Source organism: Rattus rattus, chromosome 7 (genome assembly GCF_011064425.1).
Source record: "Rattus rattus isolate New Zealand chromosome 7, Rrattus_CSIRO_v1, whole genome shotgun sequence".
In the NCBI taxonomy this organism is placed as follows: Eukaryota; Metazoa; Chordata; class Mammalia; order Rodentia; family Muridae; genus Rattus; species Rattus rattus.
In genome coordinates this window covers 42,996,525-43,020,741 of record NC_046160.1, presented here as the reverse complement: position 1 = coordinate 43,020,741, position 24,217 = coordinate 42,996,525, and positions in this window count along the sequence as shown.

The window sequence follows — 24,217 nt, the reverse complement described above, 5'->3', positions numbered from 1 at the left end:
AATAATATTTGTAAGCTGTTCTCTAATTGCCTTAATTTTTAACTATATTGTGTGTGTGTGTGTGTGTGTGTGTGTGTGTGTGCACTTGTATGTGCATGCCACAGTGCACATGTGAAGGTTAGAGCACAATTTGTGAAAATTGTTTCACTCTTTTAATCCCTGAGATTGAACTTGGGTCATCAGGCTTGGTGGCCAGTGCCCTTACCCATCTTGCTGATCTTTTATCACTTAGTAAGTAGATTAGAGCTCATTGTTAAGCAGTCTGACATAAGCAAAACTTTCCTAAGAATGACTCTAAAAGCAGAGATCAGATTTATCTTCACATCCTTGTAAATCCTTGTCAACCACATATCCCAACCCAAGTAAGTCAACTATTTATCTCACAAATGTATGAGCAAGCAATAGAAGCAGGCTACATAGACCACTCTTATCAATAATGTGACAGGAGTTCAGTAGTGATTCATGCCAAGATGCGTCAAGAGTATCCCATGAGCTAGTATCAAAGGAAACCACACATCTTTACTTGGTGTCATGTAAACCTTGATGATTAATCTAGAAGACAACATCCTGTGTGGGTATTTATCTCCCTCACTGCTATTTTAGAGTTTGCCTTCATGATGACAGTGTCCAGCACAGCATCTCTATATCCTACAGACTCTAGATAGAAACACTGGAAGAGTAAACTTCCTCTGTGTCCATGCATGTGACTGTCATGCCTTAAATGGAAAGTTCCAGACATTCTAAGCCTTATAGAACATGCACAACAGTATACAGTTGTGCTTTTTCTTTATCATTGTGGTACTAATATTTTCTATGTCCACTGAAGTGTTCGTAGAAAGAAGCAGTATGTAGGATTTCATGCCATCTTGGAAGGTCCAGGATGTAACCCTTGTGGAAGGGCAGCATGGAAATAGATCACTAAGGAGGCAAACTAATTTCTAACACATGGACAAGTATTCAAATCATGCTGTATATGGAATATGATCATAGAAGATTCATTGGAGCCCCGAGACCAAAGCAGGGTACCTGAACAAGTGCTACTTAAATTCTTGCAATGAGGAAGAGGGGCCTGGACTCTGTAGGAAGGTGGGTAACTAAGTAGGTCTAGAGGAGCAGAGCAAAGAACACATACAACAGGACCAAGTGGAGGAAAAGAAAGGTCCACAGAGAGAAGACCCAGGCAAGAAGAAGCACAGAGAGGCCCCCAAAACTGGAAGATAAAATGATAAAGAACAGACAAGTTGAGGATGAGGAATTGAAATCATGTGAAGAAAAATTATATGCTATTCCAGTTTCCTGAACATGAATGTTAAGAAACAAGCTTTTGGGGAAGGCTAATCCTATTTAAAAGCCCTAAGAGACTTCACTATTCAAAGACATTCTCAGAGAGTACTTTTGCAAACAGAATGATTCTTCTGTGAAATAAATAATCTTCTATCCAAATGTATCTTTGTAAGGCTTAAATCAGACCACGACCTCGCATGGCATATCTCTTAATATAGATTCAGAAACACCTCCTAAATCCACACCTTAACAGATATAATAAAATTCCAAAATCTAGCTGTGGACAACCACCACATACCTTACAACCTTCCTTGGGAACCAGTTATATGTATTAACTAACAGCAGAAAAGAAACCTCAGGCAGTGAGTTTGTCTTACCTAATGGCAAATAAGCACAAGATCCTTCAGGAGGGGCCTGGTATGACATGGCCCATCTCTCAGGTTTGTTTATAGGAATACATGAGACTTTCTTGGATAATGCATAGAAACCATATTCTTTATTGGATTTTTTCCTGTATATTTTGTTTTGTATTCAGAAGGGAAGCAATTGACCCAGGAGCATCTGAGTTGGATTCTTCACACCCCATGGTATACTGTAGCATACCAAGCAACGATGACTGCTAAATTATGTGTAGCATAGAAAATTTACACATTACAGAAACTATCTATTCAGATGGCCAGCCTCTCTAACACAGCTTCTCTCTATCAAGGTTCATACAAGAGTAAGGCAACTCATGAACTAGCAGACTCCAGTTTTTTAAACAGCTGAATTTTAGATACACCTAAAAGGTGGTTACAGATAAACTCTGTAACAAGAAGCCACACAATCTAGTAGTAATCACTTCGAGTGTGCTTTTGTTTTGGTAAGTGTGCTCAGGGTGGACATAGAAAATGGTCAACCTTGCCAAAAGATGTTATGATAATGATCACCGGATGTAGTAGCATATTAATCAAATCCTAGCATGCTCCTACCAGGGGAAGGGAGGGTAAGGTAGGATCACCAGAAGTTTATGGGTTAGTCTACCTGGTATATACAGCAGTAATCAAAAAACTCTGTCTTGAGCAAGGTAGAAAGTGAAGTGTCAATCAAGGTTTTCATCCAACTGATACGATATATACACATTTCTTCCTACCTACAGAGGATGGGGAAGAAGAGAGAAAGAAAGAATGAAAGAAAGAAAGAAAGAAAGAAAGAAAGAAAGAAAGAAAGAAAGAAAGGAAGGAAGGAAGGAAGGAAGGAAGGAAGATAAAGACAGACATAGACACAGACATAAACAGGCAGAGACAGAGTCAGACTCACATACAGACACAGACACTTGCTCAAGCCTACTGATAAGAGAATGTGGCTGTACGGGCTGGCCAAATGCATTGTCTTTGTAGATTGTTCTGCATTTCTTATGTCAATCTCCCTTTTGGCCATCCTGCCATTTGGAATATAGAAAATGCTGTCTGTCTCTTCTGGAAAAGGGACTTCCCAAGACTAACCAATATTCTAGTTTGTGTAACCATTTATAAAATAAATAATAAACTTTTGAGAGATTCTTGGTTGATAAACATACAAGGAAGCATAAATAGAAATCTCCCTTCCCTATGATTTATGGAGCACAGAATCTCTCCCTTCTGATCTTGCTTTGTTCTCACAATACTATGCAGTAGGCAGAACAAATCCAACCCCCATATCCTAAGTGGTGATTTGTAAGTCAGGGGGAATACATACTTGGTGGAGTCTAGGGTGTGTGTGTGTGTGTGTGTGTGTGAGTGTGTGTGTGTGTGTGTGTGTGTGTGTGTGTGTGGAGAGAGAGAGAGAGAGAGAGAGAGAGAGAGAGAGAGAGAGAGAGAGAGAAGTTGCTAATAAGAAGCCATGTTTTTCAGACCACAACTCTGTCTGCAGAGCCAGCTCACCAGAAGCAGGATGGCCAAAAGGGATATGGGCATCAGAAACACAGAGCAACCTATAATGACATTTGGCAAGCCTGTGCAGACACTGAGTGGGTGTGTCCTGGGACTCAGCTGTGGCCAGCAGCCTAGGCTCTCCAGAAAACAGAACTTATAGTTCTGATTTTTATTCTCCAGCCAACCAGGTTACCTGGAGGAGTTGAGACTTACCCTCCTGAAGTGTTCCTCTGCAATGCTTCTTAGGAGAGAGACAAGAACTTAAAACATCTTTGCCTCCAGCAGCTGTGTGCAAAATTACACCTGACCACCCAATCTGGAAAATGAGGGTAAGAGAGACCGTAACCGTTGGGCTGAGACCTTCAGTGGGCCACAGTCCATGACAGAGGATGTTTTTGAGTTATAGTCCTGTGAGTTCTGAAGGGAGCCAGTCTTGACCTGCTCACCTACTTGTTTCTAGCATCTTTGAGAATTCTATGTTCCTTGGAATCTTGTGTTTCTTCTTCAGAAGAAGAAATTACCAGCAATCAGTTTATTAAACCAGTAGTCCAGTGATTATATCTATTAAGACTATTATGTATCTTTTAATTACTTTTAAATATATTTCTTTTATACTCATGGTCCTGAATAGTTGCATGTATTTTATATATATATATATATATATATATATATATATATATATATATATATACACACACACACACACACACACACACACACACACCCATGGAGGCCAGAAGAGGGCACTGGATCCCCCTAGAACTGGAGTTATAGACAGTTGTGAGCCACTTGATGTGGGTGTTGGGAAGTGAGCTTAGTCCTTTGCTAGAGGGCTAAATGTTCCTAACCACTGAGTCATCCTTCCAGCATGTGCTCCTATAGAACTTGAGTCAAATTCTAAAGCTAACCAAAAGTGTGATATCAGTACAACCTTGGGCTCTCATGAATGGAAGGCACTCTTCCATGTGGGTTGAGATGTGAGGCAGTTGAGATTATCCTAGTTGTGGGAACTTGTGAAGTACTTTGTCTTCTGTGTGTCTTGGTTTCCCCATCTTGGTGTTTTGTGAAACATATAAAGTGATAATATTTTTTAATCTCATTGTGTTTTGGAACAAAATGTTGTTTCAGACACAAGTTCCATGTGTTGTGATTGTCCCAAGTGATCTAATGTGTCAACTAAATCTCCAAGATTCAGTTGACTTCCCATAGACACTTGAAACCAGTTTTAATCATGATACTAGCAGTAATGACTGTGAAAAAAATCAAAAGTTCATTCTTATAAACTTGTTTTTCATGCAACTTCAGCACATGAGCCATAGCTAAGGGTACCGGTATGGGAGATTCCATTCTGTCCACTTGGGATCTAAATGAATTTAAGAACAATACCAAACCAGTTCCTGCTTGAGGTTGGGAGTTTCAAAAGATTTTATGGATATCCCTATTTTCTAAAATTATGAATATTTGTGATATAAAAGATCTGTAGAACTGAGGGTGAATCCATGTTCTAGTTTCCAACTATTTATAGCCTGTGTGCATACAGAGGTTTGCAATGACATGTGCCTTAATACCTACTATCCCATAGGATCACTGTTGGAAAGTAAGCTGAAGGACACACAGTGCATCTGCTATGTCACAGAAATGGACATGTATCTGGCTGTGTGTACTCATGGCCTTTAACCTTTTCTGTGCAGACTGCACTATCTGCTCTGTGGCACTTCTCTACAGCTGCTCAGAAGGAGGAGTTCAGGAAACACTGCAGGGTTTCCAAAAAGCAAGCTCTCTGTGTTTCCACAATAGGAGCACTGTTTGTCATCGCTCTGTTTGCTCCCAAACCCTTAGGTCACAGGCTGTAGCTGTGAGTTAAAGAGCTGCAAGAAGGACCAGACAGTCTGAACTTAAAAATAAAAATAGAGGTGTCTGACTCCAGTTTTCAGTCATTCCCATGGACACAGGCAAAAAGAAGCCAGAATTTTGAGAAGATTGAACAATAGAAGGTGGGAAAACAGTCTAGAAACAGTCCAGAACAATAAGCAGCATTCTTCAATAGCTTGAAAGCAGTGTGTGTGTGTGTGTGTGTGTGTGTGTGTGTGTGTGTGTGTGTGTGTGTGTGTGTGCGCTTGTTTAGATAACAAAAAAAAAACCCAACTGATTATGGGCAGGAGCTGCTAAAAGGTAGCTAAAGCTACAACTAAAGGCAAAGGCATAGCAATCTTTGTGTCACCAATGACAGCTAAGGGAAGGCTGGTCATGTAGAGGTGCAGAGCAGTTGCTGTTGTTCACCTCTGTCTACATGTGTGAGTGGACAAATTCATGCAAAATACCTCCTAAATATCTAAACGGACACATGCACATGTAAGACTGACTGTGTACATGGAATCCTGCACATGTAGATATGGTCTGCCTCCCAACACTACAGGGCAGGGAGCCTTAAACTTGGCCTTGATCCATCCACACAGTTTACTAAACACAGGCTGTACTCCCTCTCCTTTCCATTCTGTAACTTGAGTTGGGGCCAATAATTTACTTTCCAAATAGCAAGTGGACCCCCACACACACACACCATGTCGTTCCTGACTGTTGACAGGAGCCCACTGAGAAAAGTGCATAAGGGAAATAAATAGGTTATCCATTATCACAGTAACTAAACTCACAGCCCTGCATCTTTTCTAAACAATAGCATTCTTTCGTGTGCAAGGCAGCCCCTGCACTTGGCCTGTTCATATTGAACTTAGTGTTTGTATTTGCAGCCAAATTTGTTTCTATGCCAATCTCTCTGGCTGGAACCAAAGGATCTTTGCTTTTTACTACTCCTACCACTCTCGAGGGTGACAGTGGCCTGTAAGTGATGTGTGTGCAGCACAAACCAGAGAGGAGAAAGAAATAGCAACTGGCTAAATGTCTGGGGATTGAAAAATACTATGTTCTCAAAAGATGGACCCAAGGGTTTTGGTGATCCTTGAAACAACTTACAGATTTAAGAAACATCAATAAAAATATAATAAACTTTTATGAAAAATATCATTAGGACCAATAAGACCATTCATCAGGCCAAGCATTTGCTGCCAAGCCTGGGGACCTGAGTTTCAGTCTCAGGACCCACATGGTGAAAGGAAAGAACCAACTGCCCCACGTTGTCCTGTGACCTCCACATATGGCATACGCACCCAGTTCCACGTATATAAGTAAGTAAAGTAATGTATAATGTATCAAAAAGAATGTATAAGAAACATCCTATTTTTTCATATTCAAGGTCAGTTTGAAAAATCTCAAATGTTCTCCCAAAGGCCTTCTTTTTCAAAATAGACTCCATCACTTCCTGTGGAAACCACCCTGTCACAACAGACTTAGTACATCAGGAAGAATCCCTGGGCCTCTATCTTGATCCAGCTCTGTGGCTGTTCACCGAAGTTCATTCTGTGTTAGAATCCAAAGAGCAACACCTTCTGAGCACAGGGCTGACTTTCATTTTTATCTACATTCAGGAAAAGAAATAAAGAAAAGCATTGAACAACAGAAAAAGAGTAAGTCCAGGTTATAAATATGAGTCAAAAATCAGAAGTCATTTAGCTTAAAGCCAATAAGTTTTAAAATGTATAGTCTTATTACTTGATAGTTCATTCTAAGGTATTCTATTTAAGAGTCTTAAAAAAATAGTGGGATTCTGAGCCTGGCATGTGGCATATGCCTTTAATCTCAGCACTGGAGAGGCAGAAGCAGGCTGATCTCTGTGAGTTTGAGGCCAACCTGGTCTACAAAGCAAGTACAGGACAGCCAGGGCTACACAGAGAAACCCTGTCTTGAAAAACCTATAATGATGATGATGATGATAGTAATAATAATAATAATAATAATAATAATAATAATAATAATAATAATGGGAAGACAGACATTCAGGTTGTGTGTATCATGTGATACCATGTGACAACTAAGCACCATCAATATTGGGCAGGTGGAGAGGAATGGGGCACACACACTGTGCAATGTCACTGTTGTATACATGTGTTTAATACATGGGAATACTTCCCTGATAGGTGACAGGGAAGCCCCGAGGACAGTGTGTAAAAGGAAACAAGCCAGGAACTGAGAAACAACCACTCCTGGATCTCTCATTTGGAAACTCAGGAAGGCCACCTTAGAGAAACAGGAAGTAGGAGAGTGGTTGCAAGGTGCTGGGTCAAAGGTCAGAAGTAAAGAATTGTCACTTAAGACACAGAATTCCAGTTAGAGAGCAGATTACAGAAAAGAAGTTAATAATACCATATTTAATACTTCGACATTTTTCTAAGGCAATAATTTCAGGGTGCACACCTCTATGAAACCATAACACCGGACACTCTTAGGTATAGACAATTCCTGTTTGTAAATTATTCCTGAACACAACTGAAGAATAAAGACTGCATACGTGTATTACCAAAGGGAAAGAAATCTCCAATTTTTTAGGATCAGTGAGACCACTTAGAAAATAGCAAATGTGGCTAGCATCCTCTCTCTCTCTCTCTCTCTCTCTCTCTCTCTCTCTCTCTCTCTCTTTCTCTCTCTCTCTCTCTCTCTCTCTCTCTCTCTCTCTCTCTCTCTCTCTCTGTGTGTGTGTACATGAGTCCATGAGTGTGTGTTTCCACAACATATTTCTCAAACAATCTCTAGCCTTTTCTTCTGACTTCTTTTGTTGTTCTTGGAAACATCAAAGCAGAGCAGACGACTGCATTTCCATTGCACTTGCATACATACATCCTTTGATATTTTTGCTCATTTGCATCATAAATCTGGTTATAGTCTTTTAGACAAATAGGAAATGAAGAAGGCCTATTATGAATTAGGGACATAACTATATCATCTCCTAATGTTAAATAGAAACAGGATCATTGGGATGGAACTAAGAAGATAATTATCCAGCCCCCCGGGAGAGGGCTACCCATTAGTCCTCCCTCTCCAGTAGTTATGAAATAAAATTATCTTCTATCTCCAAGTCCTCAGAACTTGTATCAGTGAAGAGTTGGCTGAGGAGGGTTTTCAGATTTGGCCAATTAGATGGATAGCAGAATTTGATACATTACATGTTCATGCCAGGAGTTAACTAGAAGTAAGCAAGACATTGCAAATAGTGAAACTTCAAGAGTTTAGTGAGGTAATAAGTTTATAATGTTGTTTTCAACTGCTAAAATTTGTTCACAAGTGGCTTGTTGGCTGTGTCTTTCTGGTAAGAGAAGACAAAATAAGCCCACCTCAGGGAATTCATTCTACATCATGTAATGTTCTAGAACCAGCCGGAACAGAGAATATCTTCCTTCCTTAAAAGAATATAGACTACTTTTTTAAACCTACAGGGAAACAGATGAATGAAATAAGATAAAGCTTTAGTAGTTCATGAGTCCATACTGTATGGCTTTGAGTAAAAATACAGCATGAAAAAAAATGGGATTGTCTCAAAACAAAGTAATGGGAATTCGACCATCTGCTCATGGGACTCGGTCTTCCCTCAACTAGAGTTCCACCAGTCTGGGCGTCTGCGTAGGTTGTGTTTTCACTGAGTCATAACACCTAGAATGTATCTTCTCTATAGGAAACCCTGAATCAGTTCTGGGACAAAAGAATGAGTAGATGGGTGGAAGATTGATGGTTGAATGAATGAATGAATGAATGCTACTGATGTTTTTCCATCTCTCAATTTCCAGAAAATTTTCAGACTTTACCAATTTTCACTCCTAATTATGGACACCATAGCAAGTCCATAATACCATATTTAATACTTCGACATTTTTCGAAGGTAATAATTTCAGGGTGCACACCTCTATGAAACCATAACACTGGACACTCTTAGATATAGACAATTCCTGCTTGTAAGTTATTCCTGGACACAACTGAAGAATAAAGACTGCATACGTGTATTACCAAAGGGAAAGAAATCTCCAATTTTTTAGAATCAGTGAGACCACTTAGAAAATAGTAAATGTGGCTATCCTCTCTCTCTCTCTCTCTCTCTCTCTCTCTCTCTCTCTCTCTCTCTCTCTCTCTCTCTCTCTCTCTCTGTGTGTGTGTGTGTGTGTGTGTGTGTGTGACCATTTTTGTTGCCCAGGTGAAGATGACAACTAAGACCAAATAAATTCTTCCCAAAGGATACTTATATTTTGTTTATGTTTTTGAATTAGTTTACTAGTTTTTGTAAGGTAGCATACAAATTAATGGGTTGCATTTTGGCATTTTCATGCATCCTTTGTTCTTACTTACCCCTCTCTCTTAAGTTCCCTTCTTCACTTTCTTAAGACATCTTTTTCCACCCTCAATTCCCCTCATAGTTTTTACACACACACACACACACACACACACACACACACACACACACACACAAACACCTGCACACATACACAAAAGCACACATAGATGCACTTGTACATTCACCTCTACATATATGTGAAAAAACATTTTGTCACTGAGTCTGGCTGTTTGTCAGAACTGGACATGATGACCTCCAGCTCTACACTTTCTTTTGTGAGCATCATTTCATTTCTCCCTTTGTTGCTATAAAAATACATTGTATATATGCACTGCATTACTAATTGATTAATTGTTCTGTTGGTTGATGAATATCTATGATGTCACATTTCCTGACTATGTGAATAGTACAGCTAAAACATGGGTGTTCCAACACTTCTGTGGCAAAAGTGCTTTGGGGCATCTATCTATAGCTGGGACATATAGTCCTGCTTTCAGAAATCTGAGGAACCTCCTTTCTTATTTTTGTGGATTTGTTCACATTCCCACCAGCAATTAGTGAAAGGTCCCCTTTTCTACAATCTTTAGGGGCACTTGTCTTTATTTTCTTCTTGTGTTGACTAGGGTGAGATGGAAACTCAAAGTATTTTTATTTCATTTTCCAATGGCTAAGGATATTAATCAATTTCCAAGGATTTTCTGGCCAATATTGTTTCTTATTTTGAAAATTATTTTATTTATTAGTCCACTTATTGATTAGAAGATTTGGGGGGAAGTGTTCTGTGCTGTTTAATTTTTAGGGTTCTTGATATGTTTCCCTGTAAAATATATAATTAACAAAGGTTTTCTTCCACCCTGTAGTTTATCTCTTCATTCTGGTGACATTTCCTTTGCTGTGCAGAAGATTTTAAATTTCATATAATCCCATTTATCAATTCTTGGGATTATACCCTGTGCATCTGAAGTCAGTTCTCAGAGATTCCTCATCTGTTCCTGTATCTCAACTAATTTCCTTGTTTTTCTGTAGTGGCTTCAAAATATTGGTTCTTATGTCAAAGTCTTTCATGTATTTAACTGGCTATCATTGGGTATGATCTAGATTCAATGTCTTCCTTCTACATGTAGATATTTACTTTTCCCAGTACCAATTGTTGAAGAGGCTCTATGTTTTTGTCTGTCTGTCTTTCTTTCTTTCTTCCTTCCTTCCTTCCTTCCTTTCTTTTCTTTCTTTCCTTTTACACTCCAGATTTTATTCCCCTCCCAATTCAGCCTCCAACTGTTCCACATTCTATACCCATCCCTAGTTTCCATGAAGATGTCCCCATTCCACCTACTCCACCCACTCCACCCACTCCACCTCTAAACTTCCTGGGGCCTCCAGTCTTTTGAGGGTTAGGTGCATCTTCTCTGACTGAACCCAGACCCAGGAGTCCTCTGCTGAATATGTGTTGGAGGCCTCATCTCAGCTGGTGTCTGCTGCCTGGTTTGGTGATTCAGTATCTGAGAGATCTCGGAGTCCAGGTTAATTGAGACTGCTGGTCCTCCTATAGAGTTTCAAATGTGTGTTTTTGACATCATCTTCAAAAGGTAGGTGGCTGTAGCTGTGTGGGTTTATTATGGAGTCATCCACTTATTCTATTGGTTTGTTTCTGCACCAGTCCCATGTTAACCTTGCCATATAGCTCAGTATTAATATCTCTAACATTGCCCTTCGGATTTAGGATCCTGTTGGCTATTCTGGGTCTTTGGTGCTGCTTTTATGAAGTTTAGGGTCACCTTTTATGACTATGTGAAGACTGTCATTGGAATTTTGCACTGAATCTATAGATCATGTTCAGTAATGCATCCACTTCACAATATTAATTCTGTTGATCTATAAACATGGGAGGTAAAGACACTTGCTTACAGCAGATTTTCCCTTTAGTGTGAGCAGAATTCTTGTTTATTTCAGTGCACCAGAAATAACTTTAGGCTCTACCAGGGTAGGATATAAACATTCTAAATAGTTAAAACAAAACAAAACAAACAAACAAACAAATCCACCACTACCACCACCACCACCACCAACAACAACAACAAAAAAACAGTTCTTTAATGGAGGGGTAGAGGGAGAGTGGCAGAAAGTAATACATAAAGCAATTTCCACAAAAGTAGGGATGAAAAACATATAGAAAAGTACAAAGAAACCACTGACTTTTAGATGATAGTCATCATTGTCCTTTGAAAAGGTACATTTAATTATTTTCTGTATGGTTACATATAACTTCCTTCTAAAGAATGACTTACTTTCGTTTCTGTATACATATTTGCTCCTGTATGAATTTACATGGAAGATAAGGAGTGTTGGATTCCCTGGTACTGGAATTACAAGTAGTTGCAAATGCCAGATGTAGGCTCTAGGAACTGAACCTAGGTCATATAAAAGAGAGGTGGGCTCCTTCAACTGCCATCTCTTCAGCCTAAACTCCCTTTTGTGGGGCTATCACTGTGTTCTTGACTAGCCCTTTTTCATAATTTAAGAACACTGCAAGTTGACAATCACATGGAAGTGGAAGGAAACTGAGATTTATTTTTGGGTGAAGCTCTTGGAACACATTTAGCTCTCAGCTCTACCCTTCAAGTTGAAGTTTCCTTAATAACCCAAGGAAAAGGACAATGCACCCAACAGAACCAGTGGGAGATGTGCTGCCGGATGACCCACTAAGCAAGGTTATCAGCGGAGTGCACAGGAAGCCCATTTCACGCCAGTGGGGGCAAAGTTTAGGAGTAAAGTTAGCTGGCAGTGCTGGGATTTGAGGCATAGCTGTCTACACCCACCCTTCACAACATCCATGTCAACAAACACAGCCCAGAGCCCAGGGTTCTACTCCACCCTTGGCTTACTTGATACGTGGCATCACTTCACCTGTCTTGCTCACCATAGATGGTTCAGATCTCCTGGCTGCTGCTGGTACCCAAGAGGTGAAGCATTGAGAGTTGGACATGTGAACATGTTCTCTGTGTTGAGGCTGATGCCTTCAATGTGTGTACCCAATGAGTTTCCATCACTGAGAGATTCCATGAAGTGAGTCTTGATATAGGCATTTTTCTCTTGAAATTGGCTTAGCAAAATTAATTTATGAACAAAGACCCTATGAAGAAGGGCCAGAACCTGAACTCAGACTGAGTTGGTCTTGAGTTTAATTATGAAGCCTACTGATGTGGGCAGTTCCTAGAATTTACCCATCTGCTAGTTCTGTGCTGATGGATCTCAGAAAATGACAGCAAAAACACAGGAGTGACTGTATTCCTGGGACCCAATGTCTCTGCTTCCTTGGAGCCCCATTTTGATAAGAGCTCTGAAATACTTGGGTCTATGTCTTTTTATTTATCAATATCTAGGTCATACCCCATCATATCTATAGAAACATCTACCCCCAAAACCCTGCATTGATACTTGAGTGTACTAGAAATGTGTGCTGTATGTCATTTACTATTGGAATGAAAGTTGCAAAGCTGAGGTCAACTTTGAAGACTCTCATAATCCAACTCTGACTCAGCAGAATCCAGCACTAATGAACTGATTCCAGAATGACTGGACACCCCAGGCTTGGTTCTGATTCCATAAGTAGGACCTTAGACCCTGAGGCCTTGGTGACTGCTCTCAATGTGGACCACCCATTTATATACGCATAAACACTGCATCTAGCCTGCTGAGTAGATGCGCAAGGGTGATGTAGTGGAGGGAGCCATGACTTGAATATCACTAGAAGGTCATTGTGTAAGCTGTGATCTGGATAGTGACTCATGGCATGACAACTGTCTGGGACATCTTGGTTGCTCAAGGGCTGGGAGGGCAGTCAAAGAGCAACAAGGCTTAGGGGTCCTAATCAATTAGCAACTCATAAAAAACAATCAAAACACTTCTGCAAGATATCAGAATACGTGCAACAGAAGACCAGAAAAACATGTGGAAATAAAACCCTGAAATATGGATGCAGCCAGACATGAGCACACAGCGCTGTTCTTTCTACAAACTACAAATTTCGCTTCAGTATTTTGTTTATTGCTTTCTGTTTTGCATTTGAGAATAATGACATCTACTTTCTAACATTGTCATCAGAATTAAATAAAATTATGTAAGTGGTTTACTTGCTCTACACACACACACATACACACACACACACACACACACACACACACAGAATAATGAATGGCAGTGTGCAATATTGTAAGACAGAGTCCTTGATCTCAAGGTGAGGCATCTGGTTGTGTCCAAAGGGAACACAGGAGGAGCCAGGCAATAATAAGCAAGGCCTCAAGTGAGGCTACTTTGTTGTCTACTGAGGTTGTGGTGACCTCAGAGGATGTGAGTGCCAGTGTGTGGCAAACTCCCTGTTGAAGGGACAGGATATTCTGACTCTGAGTACTCACAAGCAGATCCTTCAGCATCCAGAACAGGGTCCTCCACAGCAAATGCTCAGTGTAATGGTATGTGCACCACGGCATTAAGCTAACATTGAATTTAGTCATAGAAAAACACGGAAGAGCTTTCTGAGACCCATGGAAAGTAATGGGTCTTTAGCCATCCACAAAGATATTGAGAGTAGAAGGCAGCCGCAGGGGTCTGAAACCTGAATTAGGCAGGAAAAACGGAAGAGTAGAAGATCTTAAGTCGAGTGTGGTGAGCTCACAGTTTCCCAGAGGAACTAGAGGGTGAACTCCAGTTGCAGGCTTGTTAGAGCTACCAATAGCTGTGTACATGTACTTCAGCCCTCAATGGGGCTGAGCTACCCCTTAGAGTACCACAGTATTCTAAATAGTCTAGTAATTTTACAAATTTTGCTTCATCTAATCCTTATAATGGTCTGTGATGTAGGAATGAATATTTTCCCCAAGCTACATATGTAAAACTCAAGTTTTATTACTCAACAAAGCTCAGAAAGAAACCATGGTGAAAGGCTTTGGATCCAGATCTAACTGATGTCACCACCTTGTTCTGTCCGAACACCTGATCCCTGCATACATACTTACTTCATGAGTAGCAAAGCCAGTGGAACCATATACAATTTGACTTCACTCCTCAAAGATCTTTTTTTTTCTGGGATTTATCTGTAAACACCATGTTACATCCAGTGGCTGAGACCCAGCCAAATATCTGAGATGGTTCAGTAGTGGATGTGGCACAAGTGGGGTTGAAAAAGGGAGAGTAAAGTAATTATGATGCAACACCAGAGCTAGCCGGAAAAGAGGTGTATCCAGTGTGTGTGTGTGTGTGTGTGTGTGTGTGTGTGTGTGTGTGTGTGTGTGTATTACATGTGTGTAAGGGAGAGAGAGACAGAAATACACACAGAGAGAGAGAGAGAGAGGGAGGAGGGAGGGAGGAGGGGGGAGGGAGGAGAGAGAGAGAGAGAGAGAGAGAGAGAGAGAGAGAGAGAGAGAGAGGCCAGAGGGGTCAGAAGCACCCTCCCTTCAGCAACTTTAAGTCTAGTGAAGTTGGCAACAAATGTTAACCACCACACCTCATCCTGTAGTTTTGTGAAAAAATGAGGTTGGGAAGAAAGAGTCTGAGATGTGAGCTGCCCTCTAATGCCCTACACCCTGTCAGTGGAGCTAAGCAGCTCCTGCTGAGCGAATGTACAGCAGGTGTTCCTCACTCACAACCCTAGTCATCTCTTCAGGGGACTTATTGGCCTGTCTGTCATTTCTGATGGGGAAACTAATGCCTAGAGGGGGTAAGAGAGTTTTCAAGGCCTCTGAAGAGATGGAAATCAGAGCCAGGCTACAATCCATTTGAGTAAGTGTTAGACTACTGATAAAAAGAATTAGCATGGATGAATCCTGTCACCAGAAGCAAGGAAAACGGTGAATTACAAAGGTGACAGGGATAAACACATCATGCAGAAGAGCTGTGATTGCACAGATATAAGTGGCTGGGAAAGGACATAGGGACAATGATGTAGTGATGACAGAGCTGTGTACTGGTTAGTGGGAGGAGCAGGGTCAACACAGCAAGTAGGATCTTCCATGAAGAAGTTGGGATGGGGGTCGGCTAAGTAAACACATTCTGCAGTAGAAAGCTACAGTTGTACAAAATACTCCATCCTTAAATCAAGCTGCAAAGGTGAAAGTTTCGAGTTGTAAGAAAAGACCCCATCCTTAAGTCAAGCATGTGAAATGAGAAGAGGACAGGACAGTGGCTTCAGAACAGCGTCCTAAACACACATGAATGGGGCCTGTAAGTATATGAATATACTATTTCAAAGTCACTCAAGATTAGTCTTATAGTGAATGTTAACAAAGAATGAATTCTGTTGGGGAGGACGTAGCAGTTGGAAATTATTAAATGTAGAAATAGACATAAAAAGAATGCAAAGTTTAACACACACAAGGTCATTATTTTAATGTCCAATATATTCATGTAGATTTGACTGACACACATCTACTTTGGAAGGAAACATTTTAACTCCTCAATTCCCAATAGAAAATGGTATTCCTCATCACTGGGAATGTGTATGAGTATAAAAAGCATCTAAAGTACAGAAATCCACTTCCCATACCCTCTCATGAAGAATCAGTAACATTTACTGTTGGCTGTGCTTACAGTGCCAGCTACCCATTACTACTGTCAAGTCCTTAAACCAGTGTAATTCCTAACCACTCTTAATACGTACCTTATGGCTACACATGAATACAGCTCTACAGCCTCACTGAAGGAATGCCTTTTGCAGCAGAGAGAGACCATCACAGAAAGCCACAACTGGTCAGAATCAGAGACTGAGTTTGGGGTACCCAGCTCCCACTTATACATCTACCTCACAACTCTATACCACAGATTCCGAGAACCCCACAGGAGAATGGGTATTGTAGTACACATAGGACCAGGATGCCTGCTAGGAGACCATGTCTCCTATATAGGACAGGGAGGCTGCACCTATGAAATCTCAACAGCATGCTCACCTAAACAAGATGTGAACAATTCTAATGCCAGCACAGATGGAGGAAATCTCATGAGGCCCAACCCTAGATAAAAAATTAGAGGCAACTAAAGACTTCTGAAAAGGGAGAATTAGTTTTCCCTAGGATGAGCCTCCTACTTTGTTATCTACCACCAAATGGTCATTTATTATATATATATATCACTAAGTGGACTTGTCAGGTTGTATTTGTGTGTGTTAATGTGCATGTGCATATTAATACGCAGCAAAGCAATAATAATTATTGGGGGAAGGAAACAATAGAGATTGAATATGCACATAGAAGGAAGGCTTAGAGGTAGAGAGAGGGGTGAGGAGCAGAATATGAAAATAGGGATTCAAGTTCAACATAAGCATGTGTTACAAATAGAATGAAACATTTTATTAATTGTACAATTAATGAAAGATAATTAAAAGAAAAACAGTAATTTTATGAGAAAAATGAATCAAAGCAATGGGTATAATTATTGTTAACCTGAAGACCCTTAACTGGGCAATTCCTTGTGGAAGTCTTATCAAAAAAGATAAGGAAAAAAAAAAGACCAGGAAGATGAGCTAGGAGCACCGTTGATTGAAACGTGAATTGGATTATTTTAGAACTGAATGTATAGCATTAGAATAAAATGTACCTTAGGAAAATTTTCATGTGTTTCTTATGAGAACTCGGTACTGTCATTACCCAAATCACCTTCCAACATTAATGCCAGACAATTCGGAGCAAGAGTGTGTTAGCCTTCATGGTGCAAGCTAATGGACAAGTGCAAATGAAGCTAACCAAGTTCACGTGGGAAAACCTACCTACCGGCAAACATGTGTGATCCATAGGTAACAACAATCTGTTCACGTGGAGATGTTTCCTGCTCTGGAGGTAACACACATGAATTGTTACTTCTGGTTGGCTTCCCCTCACAGTGACTTAACATTACCCTTGCCCCAAAGCAAGCATTATATGTTCAGGGAATTCAGACTCATTTAATTATTAGCCTAAGTAAAATATAATTGTGCAATAAATCTGCAGGGAAGGAGGATAAAGCAAACAGCCATTCTCAAGGCAGAGAGAAATGACATTTGGATCAAATCCCTGCCTTGGTTCATCTCATCCGAGTCTTGCTTCACTCTTATTGTTCCATAGGGTACTTGGATGTTAGGGAGGATGGAAAGGTGGTTATCACGTGAGCTCATGGGTATGGCACATGTTAGACAGAGGGTCAGAGACATTAATCTCTAGACTAGTCTCCACAAGGAAATCACTATGTGTTGAGAGAGAATAAACTTGTTTTTTTAATAGATTTTTATAAGGGACTGAGGTGAAAACTCAGTTGGTAACGTGTTTGCCTTGCAAGCATGGAAACCTGAGCTTAGCTCCCAAAATGGTTTCAAAATGCTGGGCTTGGAAGTATGCTTATTATAATCCTAGAGCTGTGAAGGCAGAGAAAGGACAATCTCTGGGATTTGCTGTCCAGCCAGTCTGGCCTAGCTGGTGAACTTCAAACCAGTGAAAGACCCTTTTCAAACAAGATGGATGGAATTCCTAAGAATAACACCCGATGAGGTACATACCTTTATTCCCACACATTTACAAGCGCACGGGCATGCTCACACACACACACACACACACACACACACACACACACACACACACAATTTAAAAGTTCTGTAAAGGTATTTTAGACCACATATTTGTTGAAGCAAATTAGATGCCACTTAGCAACAGTGTAGTAGTTTCTCCCAGCCTCCTCTACTCCAAACAAGGGCTAGGTTTATCATCTTTTATCAGATGAGAAAATTAAGCAAGACAATGAAGACTGGCATATGCTCATGAATCTAATACCCCCCTCGCCCCAGTCTATGGCCATACTGCCCTGTACATACCTAATCTCATCTAACTGTGAAGATTATCTCTAGTTGCTTTGCCTCTGACTTGCCACTGCCGAGGCAGAGAGAAGCGTCCTTGAGACCTCTGTTGACCCTGGCCATACTCACTACCTTTCAGCAGAGTCAGCATGCATAGTTCTTCAGCATCCTGGCCACATATTCACCATCCTGCCCTTCTCTCTCCCCAGATACCAGGCGATTGAGTAATGCCTATGGTTTCTGCTTTTCTCTGTGAATAAATCATCCTTGTAGTGCCTTCTGCCTGGAAGGCTATGCTCTAATCAAAAAAGCAGAATCCCACAGAGTCCCCTTCCATCAAGTTAGTCTTTGTGGAGTCTCTTAGCTGGAATTATCCCTTACTACACCAAAAATATGATACCCCATTTTTTTATCTTCATGGGTATTTAGACTTCTTAATATAACATTATAATTCATGGATATACATACATATATCTCTATACCCTGTAAGCATTGATGTTCAAGTCCTTGGACTCTCTCTCTCTCTCTCTCTCTCTCTCTCTCTCTCTCTCTCTCTCTCCTCCCCATGCATGTGTGTGTGCATGTGTGTGCGTGTGTGTGTGTGTGTGTGTGTGTGTGTATGTGTGTGTGTGTGTACACATGTCCATCCATGTTATAAGCTAAGGTTAGGTTTGCTCCTTCAAAATTCTCATTTTGCAGTCTCTGTGCAATGACACTTAGAAGGTAGGTAGATAACAATAAATAAACCCTAGGGTGAGATTAGCTACCCTCTAGGATGAGGAGGACAATCAGCCCTCTGTCTGCCTAGTGGACACATAATAAGACGGGCACCTGAAAAACAGCACAGGGCCCTTTCCCGAAATGAAGACTTCTGGTGTCTTATTCTTGGATTTGGTCTCCAGAACCATGAGACTGAAGGAATCCTGGAATGTGGTACTTGCTGGAGCCTCCTAATCAGACCAGCTCAACAGGCAATGTCTGCTTCTAGTCACCGTAGCAACTTGAACAGTCAATCACACAACACTGTCCATTCTCTTTGCAACCTCTTTTTGAATCTTTGGCATAGGAATGAGGAGAGAGGAGGTGGGGGGTGGGAGGGGAGGAAGTACCAGAAAGTCATAGATTTAAGTCAAACTTGAAGTCTGCCCAAGAGATGACATGCAGACATAGAAAAAAATTACAATCTTCTTAATTGAGTCTCAACTTAGCCAGGTAATATAGTGTAGTCACCAAAGGACACAGAGGACAATAAGTGATTGCACAAAAGCTCTTAATAATGAAAGTGCAGGCTGTCCCTAGACATTCTGTCTTCCCTTCCCTAAAGGAACTGAAGCTTGGCTCTGGGCTCTCTGGAATCCCTACCTCGGTTTGGTCTGACACCACATACTTCTAGGGCAAGGAGAGTTTGCAGATGCTCATAAGAGTAAACCCAATGCTCTTGCCCTGCCCATCACCATTTCCCTTAGTTCAGAGATACTAACACCTGTCCCTGTTCAAGTCTAACCCTTTGTGGTCAGTTAGTTAACATGGAAATGTCATCAACCTAAGTTCCTGACTGCAGCACAGGCTTCATAGCTGCTTTAGCCCCTTTCTGGTTCACAAGGCAGTTCTTGTGGTCTAGTCAGCCAGGAAAGGCTTCTTGTATCATTCAGGTTCCTCTCCTCTGCATGATTGTGTGAGCATGCATGTATGTTGACTTCTCTTCCCTTTACAAATTTACATGCATGCCTGTGAATCCTTGTTCTTAGTACATTATGCCTCACGTGAAGTGTCTTGATGTGTAGTGAGCCATTCATAGGTGACTTTTCTTCATTTTGGTTCAGTGGTTTGCACCAGGTCACAAGTGGACACAGCGCCCAGAGTGTGGGGTTTTATATTAGCCTTTTAAAGAATCCCCAAGACTGAGAACATTGAGCCTGGTTTCACAGAGCTCTCCATCTGCTTGGTGTAGTCTTCAAAGGCAGTTACTGCATGTATGAAGGGAGGTTCACACACATGAGCATTGGTGCCCCGTGGGGACAAGCTGAGCTGAAAAGCTCCATCTTCTTCCAATACCAGGAAGTCATTCTTTTACTCAAATGTTACTTAGTTTCAAATATTTTATTAAACTTATTTCTTGTGTGTGTGTGTGTGTGTGTGTGTGTGTGTGTGTGTGAGAGAGAGAGAGAGAGAGAGAGAGAGAGAGAAAGAGAGAGAGAGAGAGAGAGATCAGTCAAATAGAATATATGAGTGCATGCTATGGTACACTGGCGGCCAGAAGACAGCTTTGGAAGTTGGTTCCCTTTTTCCACCTTTACATGGACTCCGAGGATTGAATTTAGGTAACCAGTAGATAAATACCATTATCCTGCTGGTCCCTAGATTCTTCAGGTCTCAGTCTGCTCCCAAGCTGTGTTTTCTCCTAGAGAGTGCCAGGAAACTACATGATATAATCACCCTGAACCACATCCCTGGGGTCATTGGTTCTGTCCTATCTTCTGAAGCTCATATAGTAAAGAGCAAAGCTGGGGTTTGAGGCTGGAAGTTTTCTCCCTCCTAGCTCTGAGGTGGGAGGAAGGCCAAGAGCCAGACACCAGGTGATCTGAATTTTGGTGATTGCCATGCCTGCCTTACACGTGGCATCTTCCTTGCGCCCTCACCTTCAGGGAGGGCCCTGCTAGGTCAGGCTTCATTCCCAGGCTCATCTCCAATGCTGTTACAGTAGAATGACAACTTCTACACAGGAGACTTTGGGGGGAACACAATTCATGCTGCAACCCACTGATGTGCAATGTCAAATTTCAGAGGAATTCTGAGATTGCAAGAGGCTTCTTCTGTGACACATGGGGACAGAGCAGGTGAGGCGAATTCTGCAAAGTCACGGGTATGAATTACTTTTCCCCTTGCTGTGACAAAAAGGACTTTTAGTTTATCACAGCAGACAGGAAGCAGAGCGAAACCATAACAGAACAGGGCTTGGCAAGACAGAACCCTCAAGGACACCTCTCCAAGTGACCCACTTCCTCCAGCCAGGCTCTACCTCCCACTATCCACCACTTCCCTATCACCTACTTAGAATCTTAGTGCATTCTTAGATTTAACCATTGGTTAGGTCAGACTACTGTCTGCATGGAGAGGCATATTACTGATCTTCTAGGTGTTTTGCAATCTCTCCAAAGAGGAAGCCATGAGTTATCATCACACCTGGCTTGGCCAGCTTCTGGCTTCACTGGGCCCATGCATACTAGTACTCAGAGCACTTGTTACCTGAATTCTCATTGCAATGTGTTCCTCTGCCTGCTATACACCTGTCCTGGCATAGCCTAACTTCTCCCAACTCTGAGACCCTGGAACCATCAACAGCAATAGATCCACATGTTCAGCTGGCTGGCCCATCCAGAAGTATGGCCTTCTGAAAACACTGCCTATACTAGAGCTTTTACCCTTCTTGATACCTCTAGATTTGGGAAAGTATGAGCCTCCACTCCCCCTGCACCCCAAACCAGCAGACACTTAGGGCTATATCTGAGGGTTTTTTGTTGTTGTTTGTTTGTTTGTCTGTTTGTTTGTTTGTGCCTGTTCTCACTCTGCTATCCTCATGACCAAGATCACTACTAAAAGCTGTCTCCTTGTTATATTCTCAATTATAGACACACCATTTACCTTCAGTCCCATTTCTCCTCCCATCCTGGCCACCAGATCTGAGCTCCCTTCTCCTCAGGACCCTTGTTAATCACCATTGCCTTCTACAAACAGACATATTTGAGAAGAAGGATTCTTAGTTGAAAGCTGCCTTTGTAAGATTAGTCTACAGACAGTCTATTGGGCATATGATTGATTAATGATTGACACAGGAGGGTTCCAGCCTACTGTGGCACCATTCCTGGGAAGGCCATCCTGGATAGCATAAGAAAGCAGGCTGATTAAGCCCAGAAGAGCAAGCTACTGGTCCACAGTCCTTCATGGTTTCTGTTTCAGTTCCTGATTTTAAGTTCCTGCCTTGAGTTGCTTCCCTGACTTCTCCCAGTGAAGAAGTGTGACCTGAGAGTTGTAAGCTAAAAATAAACCCTTTTCTCTCCAAGATGCTTGTAGTCATGATGTTTCATTTCAGCCATAGAAACCCTAAGACACCTAAGGAAAACTGCTCCATTCCTAGAGGCCAATTCACCCAAGTAAGCCCTTTTCTCATGCAGGCTGTGCCCATAGTACTCTTAACAGTCACCACTGTGGGCCATGTCTGTTTTGACCTAGATTCAACCATAACAGGCTGAGCACTCTGTCTGTATCTGATCCTACCTGCTGCCATATTTAATGCATTCATACACCTGGACCCTAGTGTATGAATCAACTACATCCATCCCAGCCATCTTGCTGACTCTTGCTCTGATCCACAGACTGCTCTGACCTTTGGACCCCTATCATCTCTGAAAACTTAGCCCTGAACTTGGGTGTTCCAAAACACTAATCTGTATCGCCGGACTTTCCTGAACGGCACATTCATGGTTGTCTCTGGCATCCCCATCAAGTACTCTAGCCTCACCTGCTCTTGCTTGCCTTGCTTCAGGCTGAACTTGCCTTCTGTAGCTGTTCCTCCTTCAACTCTCTGCCTCTTAGCCAGCTGTACCCATGTTTTCTTTTTATTCCTCTTCTTACCACCAGGGCAGCAAACAAGTAGAGCCTCTGTTCCCTGCAGTGCTGCCACCACGTCCAGTGAATTGCCCCTATCCCTTGGAACCCTTCTCCAGACTCTCACTGTCTGTGTGGCTATGGTTCTGTTCAGCTCCCTCCACTTCTTACCACACATCTCTTCCTTCCCTACCTGTAGCCAGGGGAGCCTCCTGAAGTGCCTGTCTTATAGACTGCTATAGGCTCTAGGTCTTCCAGGAGCTTTGCATCTCAGTTAACACAAGAGGAAACATCCTTTTGCCTACCTCTAGCAACCTACATCCACACACATAAGCACTGGGCAATCTGTGCTGGCTGCTGCCCTCGCTGCATTCCCCATCTCTTTCCTGTAACTCTCTTCCACTCTGTTCCTGTTGTTCCTGGAATATTACACACACGGTCTTGTCTCAGGGCCTTTGCCTAACTTATTTTTCCACTTGGAATTTCCTTCTCAAATCCCTAAAGGGCTGTCTGGAAAGGCTGGTCATCCCCAGGCCTCCAAGGCTCACTTTTTTTTAAATGTCTTCTTGACTCTATCAGGTTGGCTCCTCCCAGTCATGTCTCCCACCGAACCCCGACAGCACACTTCCTCTGTCCCATTTTCTTCTTCACAGTTGTATTTCATATCACATGTATTAATTAATGAATTACTTGATATGCCCTCTCGAGCAAGCACCTGCTAAAATGTGTTTTCCTTAAAGGTGAGCACTGGGTTCTGTTTTCTATTCTGTTTTTGGAGTTAAAGATTATTTCTGAGCAAAGGAATAAATAAAACCGATAATGTTCACTCATTAAGAAAGAGTTCAATAGTAAAAAAAAAAATCAAAGATTAAAAACAGGAAGTGGGGTTGGGGATTTAGCTCAGTGGTAGAGCGCTTGCCTAGGGAAGCGCCAAGGCCCTGGGTTCAGTCCCCAGCTCGAAAAAAAAAAGAAAAAAAAAAAAAAAAAAAAAAAAAAAAAAAAAAAAACAGGAAGTGACTATTAACAAAACTAACCTTTGGCTACCGCTTCCTGGGTGTGACACAGATGGTGGAGCTCTATGGGGCTTCCCAGTCACCCACATTCCTACAGAATCTAGAGTTAGAATTTTGCAGTTTGTAAAATGTATATATCAGAAAGCTTGCAATATTCCTGCTCTCTAGAAAGTGGTCCCCTAAGGATCAGTCCTTGCCCACACACTGGCTTGGAGCGTTTGTTTACAGAGGAGGCAGAAATGCCAAGCCTCACTGCTCAGAGCAGCACAGGGATGCTCTGGACTCATCTGCCCAAGGCAGTGACTGTAGGAAACTACAGAGCTGCAGAGCAAGCAGTGCCCAGCACTAAGGCTAACCTGCTTAAAGTTTTAAAGATCACCAGGGAGGAAATCTGGGTTATAAG